This window comes from Halichoerus grypus, chromosome 14, assembly GCF_964656455.1.
Source record: "Halichoerus grypus chromosome 14, mHalGry1.hap1.1, whole genome shotgun sequence".
Classification (NCBI taxonomy): domain Eukaryota; kingdom Metazoa; phylum Chordata; class Mammalia; order Carnivora; family Phocidae; genus Halichoerus; species Halichoerus grypus.
In genome coordinates this window covers 41833914-41842329 of record NC_135725.1, presented here as the reverse complement: position 1 = coordinate 41842329, position 8416 = coordinate 41833914, and the positions used below count along the sequence as shown (strand labels likewise).

General features: G+C 45.3%; 1 protein-coding gene across 7 annotated transcripts in view; it reads left to right on the top strand.

Moving 5' to 3' along the window:
• The first annotated feature begins 1548 nt into the window (after positions 1 to 1548).
• The window catches only part of FREM1 (FRAS1 related extracellular matrix 1), a 168451-nt gene continuing 161583 nt past the window's right edge, over positions 1549 to 8416 (top strand). For all 7 annotated transcript variants that reach the window (XR_013443592.1, XM_078061208.1, XM_078061203.1 and 4 more), the window contains exon 1: positions 1549 to 1842. The gene's annotated coding sequence lies outside the window, so the exon portion shown is untranslated. The remainder of the gene's footprint in view (positions 1843 to 8416) is intronic.

Genomic DNA, 8416 nt, shown 5'->3' with positions numbered 1-8416 from the left:
TACCAGAGCAAATGGGGTGAATCTAGAGATTCCTCTTTTTTTTTTTTTTTAAGATTTTATTTATTCATTTGTCAGAGAGAGAGAGAGAGCACAAGGAGGGGGAGTGGCAGGCAGAGGGAGAAGCAGTCTCCCTGCTGAGCAAGGAGACCCGTGGGACTCAATCCCAGGACCCTGGGATCATGACCTGAGCTAAAGGCAGACACTTAATGACTGAGCCACCCAGGTGTCCTGAATCGAGAGATTCTTGAAAATTTTAAAGTTCTGGTGACTTTGAGTAAGTGTATATGTACCCCTCCTTCCTAAAGTATCCGTAAAGCATGTTGTAAAATGAAATAATTTTTCTCTCTTGCATTCTTTCTTTTTCTTTCTCCTTTCTTTCTTTCTTTTCTTTCTTTCTTTCTTTTCTTTCTTTCTTTTCTTTTCTTTCTTTCTTTCTTTCTTTCTTTCTTTCTTTCTTTCTTTCTTTTCTTTCTTTCTTTCTCTCTCTCTCTCTCTCTCTCCTTCCTTCCTTCCTCATACACTTTCCTTTCTTTTCACTTTCCTTTCTTTTCACTTTCCTTCTCTCTTCTCATTGTTTCCAAGGAAGGGGCTATGGCTTGTCACCTTGTGACGGGGAACCACAGTCTAGGGGGAACTGGGTTTACAGGGCCTTGTGCTTTTGGCTAAAGTTTAGAACAACCAGACATGTCTCAATATAAACATTTTCCCCAAAGTGAGATAATACTTCAACTTCTCTATTTATGGTCAATTTAAAAGTTGGGACAGATGGCATGCCATTACTTTTTTTTTTAATTTTTTGCTGGTGGAGATGAAATACAGGAAGGCATTTTATTATGCAGTTGTTAGGGAGCAAGACTTTCCCCCGCCCACTGAACCCTGACAAGTTTAATGAAATGAATTTCTGCGGGGGCCGTTTCATGACCTGGGCTGTGTCTCAATGGGCGGGGTCATGCACTCTATGTAAATGAGATGAGATGACGGGAATTTTTGTGACTTTTTAAAAAGCATCCAGACACGGGAAAAGCCTTGTAGGCTGAACAACGAAGGTGGGGCTTACAAACAGAAGCTCCTCTTTTTCTTTAAAGGCTGTGACAAAAGTCCGAAGGGGCCAGTTCCCCTTTCCTCCTCCTTGCGGAGTGCGGAGCATCTTGTCTGAATTTGAATAAAAACCTTTCCGGGGAGGAAGGCGTGTGTTTGAAGAAAAGAGGTTCAGGGAGAGAAAAGTGTTTGAAGAGTTTGAAGGTCCGGGGAAAGAAGTGTGTGCGTATGCATGCGGCGGGCGTTCGTGAGCATGTGTGGGTGTGTGAGGATGACTGTGGGTGGGGGCTCGTGCGCGCGTGTGTGGCATGTGTGAGTGTGCACACACACTCGCGCGTGTGAACGCGTGCACGCCTGTGAGTGTGGGTCTGTGTGTGGCTAGCCCGTGTGCGCCTGTGTGCGGTGTGTTTGGGGGACTGTGTGCCTGCCGTGTGCGAGCGTGTGTGCAAGCGTGTGTGCGTGTGTGTGCGTGTGTGCGGCGGGCGGGAGCGGCAGCTTCGGCTCAGCCAGCGGCAGAGCACTTCGTACAGAACTAATAGTGGTAGGGGAGGCTGGCGAGAGGCTAGGGAGCCGAGCAAGCGACCTTAGTAACAAAAGCTCAGTTTGGTCCCTGCGGGCCCAACCAGCAGAAGGGGCTGGGGAGCCCTGGCTCTCCGCCAGGGAGGTCGGGCTCCCCCGCAAGCTTTGCACGCATCCTTTATCATGCCCTCCGCAGGGGGAGTCCTGAGGCTTGGCAGTCGGGAAGTTTCCAAAGCCGAAGCAGCCGCCGCCGCCGCCTTGGACAGGACCAGCAAGGACAGTGGAGTGAGTATGTGAACTTCAGGTCTATGTTTTCCCGTTGGGTGGGTTAAGGGATTTCTAGTACAAAGAAAGCTCACACTCAGCTGACCTGAAAGACTGGAATTTCAGCTCTCTTTCCTTTCCTGGGATCTTGTTCCTCCCCCTTCCTCTCAAAGCCCTTTAAACCAGAGATTACCGGGTCAGTGACTCTTCCCCGCCTGCCCCGGGGCCCAGAGTTTCTAGCTTTTTAGCTTGGAAAGGAAAACCACTACCTGTAAGTATCTGCTTTATGTACTTCCTCTCATCTTGACTGCGAATGTTCTGTTAGCACAATGCTCCCGAGGTGGTTGGTTTGCGTGGTAGCGTTCACTTCAAGTATCCTCGCAAGAAGGGTTTTCAGAGTCCGCTTGCAAAAGTTTAATTCTCATGTCAACTCAGAAGGGTGGCTCTTTGCACTGTTAAAAACCCATATGCCCACAATGGGAGTCTCTTTATTATGCAACACAATTTATAACTCTCTTCCGAATCCATCCCCATGGCACTCACCAACGAAATCACCATTGTAAATTTTGTAATCCACCCTCACCACCACCACCCCAGATCAGGATGTTTCTTCTCAGCTACATGAAATGGCAAAGGGAAATGATGAAAAAATTAACACGACGAATAATCTCCTCATGGTATAAAGAGAGAGAAATTTGCATGAGATGAGTTTTGGATACCTGGCTTTGATTTAGTTCTACTTGGAGATATATTTTTAAAAGCATGATTTCTATTTTTATGGGGATGAGAGGAGTGTTGGAGAGGCAAAGAAATCATTTTGTTCTGAAGTTTGGGACTGATGTTTAAGTTCTTTTTTGCACATTACCCAGATTCGGTCCAGAGACTTTGGTGCTGTAGTGAATAGTTTCTTTTAGTTTTCATCTGGATCACAGAAGTAATTTTCAAGGCATTTAATTTTCCTTTCTGCTTTTCTTTTCTTTTTTTTTTTTTTTTTGGACTCTTGTGCTTAGTCTTGTTGCCTGGTGTGAATTACAAAGCTTAAAAAGAGCATTTCCGGGGGCTGGTTGGAGATTATGGCCTGGGAATCTTGCTGGAGAGATTAACCTCTTCACGACTGCTTCGCCGACTAGACCTAGTGATCCAAATGCTCCTCAGGTTTCTGCTCCAGAAAAGTGACAGCACCATTCCTGGCTCTAGTTAAAGTCTGAAGAATTGCTTTGCAGTCCCCTGCCTATACTTGGTAAAAGTGCCTTCAGTATGATTCTAGGAAAACGGTAACTACCCTTGGTCTTTCTCTCTATCAAGGATTCTCAAAACTTAGTGTGAATGGGAACCACTTGGGTCCTTGCTGAAAGGCAGGTGCCTAGCTCCCCCCCCCCCCCGAAGGGTTTTAGGCCCGGGGAGGGGCCGAGAATTTACCCAGGTGATTCTGAAGCAGGTGAGATCACATTTGGATAAGCGCTGCTCTATGTTGTCCTGGGCAATTAAATTCTTGTCACGTACTTGGTTAATGTGAAACCTCATATCTAAATGATAAACTTGAATTTCAGCTGATGTTGAACATAAGTTATATGCGACATGGCTTTGCATGCTTGGCTGATAAACCAGGGCTTTTGACCAGCTTTCCCACCAACCTCATCTTTATTTCCTTGCTCTTTTTTCCATCTTCACCTTTCCATTCCCACGAGTGAGGAAGGGAGTTGGGCAAAGGTGCTCGCACGCCACGTACCCACCTCCATGTGTTGGGATGTGTGGTCTGACCTGACTGCATGTGGCCAAGCAATGTTCATCTTAGAAACTTTCAACCCAGGGCAGTTCTCAATTCTTTATCAGCCTCCCAGGGATACTCTGCTTCTGGGGATGGGCTAGGCCAAGTGGGGCTGAACTGAGCTGGATTATTTCTTGGGACTGTTCAGGAGCAATTCCTAGAAACTGAGTTTGGATTAGACCAACCCACAGGGATTGGGAGAAACAGGAAGTGATTCTTCCATTATGCTGAGGTCCTCATTTGACAACATATGAAGGTAATAACTCAGTCTCCATCCCCATCCTCGATGATGTTTTATGCCATTGTATGTTTATAGGAAAAAGAAAATAGGATGTGGTCATCAGTGTCCCTTCCTTTTTCCCCCTCTCCTCACTCCAAATGTTTGTGGGTGCCCGCTACATGCCAGGCTCCGTGCTACTTTCCAGGGACTCCAGAAAGATCAATGTGTGGACAGAGCCCTTGTCCTCATGCTGTTTCAAGTCTTAGCTGTTGCTAACCAATCTTGGGTGAGCCAGCTAATCTCTCTAAACTTCACTTCCTCCGCCAATAAAAGGAAAGGGTTGAGTTAAATGAGTTTGAGTATCTTTCCAGTTCTTTTTTTTTTTTTTTTAATATTTTATTTATTTGACAGAGAGACACACAGCGAGAGAGGGAACACAAGCAGGGGCAGTGGGAGACGGAGAAGCAGGCTTCCTGCCGAGCAGGGAGCCCAATGTGGGGCTCGATCCCAGGACCCTGGGATCATGACCTGAGCCGAAGGCAGACGCTTAACGACTGAGCCACCCAGGCGCCCCAACTTTCCAGTTCTGATACTCTGACATTGGCGGACATGGCTCAGTCTTCTAAACACAGACAGGGGGGAATGGGAGCTTTGTAGCATTTGCGTTTTGAAAACAGGCCCAAAGATTTGGCTTCCTGCTTTTCTTTTCTTCTTCTTTTTTTTTTTTTTTTTTAATATTTTTCAAAAATATCTTTTAACTTGTCTTTCTCTCCTCAGAAACCAAGACCACCGGTAGAGTGAGTTAGACAAATTCTACCTTTGCAGAGCACACAGTCATTCCTCACAATGGGCTCCTGTAACTCACTGGAAGGCTGTCTCCCTGCGCCGGGTAACCTAGGACAGCAGCTTCTTATCTTGTCTGAATCTGGTGTTGCTCCCCCCCTTTGGAGAGCTGGGTGGTCTGAGCAGGGCTTAGCAGGGCTTCATGGTTACACAGCTTGCACCTGACCCTTTCATTCAAGCGGTTTAGTAGCTTTTGTGCTACCAGGTGAGAGGCTCCAACAGAGACCTTTGAGGGTCTGGGAAAAAAAACCTAACTCCCTAATGAAATCCACATTTTGTCTTCTATAGTTTCTCTTACTGCCATGACTGCAACATTTCAAAGGGTTCTAAGACTTGGCCATCAAGATAAGAAAATATTAGCTGTGATCTGAGCGCTTTTCTGACCAACGAAGCTTCTAGCTGTCTGCAGATATTACGTTTGGGTGGGAAACTACTCGTTGGAGGACAGTGTATGGGGCTACTGCAAAGTTAGGATATTTTTGACCAAAGGTTCTTGGCCTCTTGTTAGTAGGTTTAAAGGAGGTGGCAAAATAGTCTTCGGTTTCACTTTTCTCCCTCCCTGTTTATGAGGTTGCTGGTACGATGTCAGAAATACTCCTTTTATGCCTCATGCAAAGGCTTCTAAGATTGTGTGTCACTCTTCACTCTCAATTTTATCCTTGAAACTTTCATATCTGGCTTCTTTAGAGACCAGGGCAGATAACACTCCAGGACCCACTGAGCTCCACGTCCTTCCAGTGGTTTTCCACATCCCTAGGATCCTATCTCTGCCTTCTGTCAAGTGTTATCAGCTGCTCAGGGCTTACAAATGCTCCCTATATTCTTCGTACAAAAATGAGCCTGGACTTGATCTCGTGAGGTCGCACTCGATGCCGTTTTCATTCCAGGGTCTACATTTCCTGTTAGCACAAAAATTCTTCATTTGGTCAGTTATAAGCCAAAACCATTGTGAAGTTAGGAGAATTTCAGAAAGGACTGACATTCCCAGATGAGAATTCATCCACATGTTTAAAAGTTGTTGGGTGTTTCCTATCAAATCTCTTCCGTAGCCCAGATTTGTTTCTCCTGTTAAAGTGATTCTCCTCCTGGGAAAGGCAACATAGCAACACACAAGAGCAGTACTCTAATTCTGTTTTATGTAAATCTTCCTCTTTGTTATAACATGGTGAGATAATTCTATTTCATCCAATAAGCATTAGTGATTGTTTTGAAACCAGAAAGTAGAATTAATAGGAGAGCTCAAATATTAAATGGAAGTGGTGTGATAGAAAAAAATAAAAAAAGAATGATCTTTGAATAAATTTCAGCTGGGTTCCAATTCTGGGCTGCAGTATTCTTTGGTTCTGTGATACTGGCCCAGTTACTTAGCCAGTTTCCTCTGAGTCACATGAGCGTATGGACACTTACCAGATGTTCATGAAGGCTAAAGGACATTTGAAAAGCACCTGGCATGGTCCATGATGTATGATAAGTGCTCAGTGAGTATTTCTTCTCTGGAAAAGGGCTAACACGGGTGTGAAGGCTGGAAAGAATCACACATGTGGCAAGCCATTCAATCCCTAGGTAAAAAGAAAAAAACGGGAAATCAAGCTTTCTTCCAGATTTCATTGACGAGGCAGAATAGATGTTAGCCCGCCACTTCTCTGCCCTTGGTCCACTTGGTGGGACCCATGGGTGGACCCATGAGCAGACCCATGAGCTCCTGGACCATCAAAGTGGTTAGTACAGAGAGAGCAAGGGCACTGTGAAAATCATTCTGCCCTCATTTCTTCCTGACCCTCCAGAATTGAAGACTTTTATAGCTGTTTCAGATATAAATACATCAGGAAAGAAATCATTTTATTTTATTTTTTTGGGAGGGAAGGATTTTGCTCCATTGTAGCCAGGGGCCCCACTTCAGGGGGAAATGTTTGAGAATTTGAAACTCGGGCATGTACCACAGGCAGCTTGTGAACTATCACCAAAAAGAAAATGACAAGCCTTAGCCATTCAAACATGCGGTGCTCCCCCCTGGTCTTTCTCTCTCTTCCACCAGTGTTTTCTTATAGGTCCGGTGTTTGCACTGTGATAAGTCAGTCACTCAACTAATATTTACTAATCTGCTCTGGGCCAGAGAAGATGACCAGGACAGGAGGGACTTGAGTGAGCAGAACAGTCATGGTTGTTATCTTCAAGAAGCTTACAGACTAGGGTAAAAAGGTCAACTTTTAATAAAATGACTGCAAATAAACAATGAAATGCCACACGTGGTGAGGGTATTGCAGGATTCCATGCAAGCAGATAATACCAGTCTGGGAGGTTGAGACCTGACGGATGGATAGAAGTTAGCCAGGCAGGGATGCCTGGGTGGCTCAGTCGGTTAAGCGTCTGCCTTTGGCCTGGGTCGTGGTCCCAGGGTCCTGGGATTGAGTCCCGTGTTGGGCTCCCTGCTGAGCAGGGAGTCTGCTTCTCCCTCTGCCTGCTGCTCCCCCTACTTGTGTGCGTGCGCTCTCTCTCTCTCATAAATAAATAAAATCTTAAAAAAAAAAAAAAAGAAGTTAGCCAGGCAAACGGAAATTTGGTAGAAGTGGGTGAAGGGCATTCACGGCAGATGGAACAGCACGGATGAAGCATACAAAGGCTCAGAGTGGGCAGTGTGGTGAGTTTAAGAAGGGAAGAAGAACTGTGTGACTAGCTTGTCAGGGGCAAGGAGGAGAGTCCTGTGAGAAGGGGCTGGGGAGATGGGCAGGGGACAATCATGCAGGGAAATCAGGTCTCACAGTTGAAAGGGACCCCAGAAAGCACCGAATCCACACTCCCTCTCTGGGACCAGAATCCCTTCCTCTGTCTACATCTCCGCTCTTGCCATTATTGGACAACTCTGAAGGAAAGTTCTTTCTAAAAGTAGGGTGCTGGGCACCTGGGTGGCACAGTTGGTTGAAGGTCTGATTCTTGGTTTCATCTCGGGTTGTGATCTCAGGGTCATGAGACAGGGTCCTATGTGGGGCTCCACGCTCAACACGGAGTCTGCTTGAGATTCTCTCCCTCTTCCCCTGCCCCTCCTGCTCATGCTCTCTCTCTCTCAAATAAGTAAATAAATCTTAAAAAAAAAAAAATAAAAGTAGGGTGCAATTCCGCCTATCCTCCCTGGATCTGCACCCTGAATCCAGAGAGTAAAGTTACTCCTCTTTCAAATAGTTCGAAGACAGACTATTTTTTTCATAAATTACTGCCAAAGTAGGTCTGCACTTTCCCATTCATATGCAGTCGATTTTTTGGGAATGTAGTTTTACATTTGTACTGCAGAAAGTGAACAAACATACTGGCTTCAGTCCATTATTCCAGCCTCCTATTATTGAGACCGTGGATCTCGATTGTGTCCTCAGTGATAACAGTTAACTTTTTTGGATTTGTGCTGTTTGTGAATTGGATAAGCTTGTCTTCTGTATCTTTGCTTAGGAATTTGGGAAATTATTTAACCAGAGGAGGCCAAAAATGGAGCTATGGGCACCTCTCAAGATATTGCTCTTTCTCTTTTTTTTAAATTTTATTTTATTATGTTATGTTAGTCACCATACAAAACATCATTAGTTTTTGATATATTGATCCATGATTCCTAGTTTTCTTATAACACCCAGTGCTCCATGCAGTATGTGCCCTCCTTAATACCCATCACCGGGCTAACCCATCCTCCCACCCCCCTCCCCTCTAAAACTCTGTTTGTTTCTCAGAGTCCATAGTCTCTCATGGTTCATCTCCCCCTCCGATTCCACCCCCCTTCATTT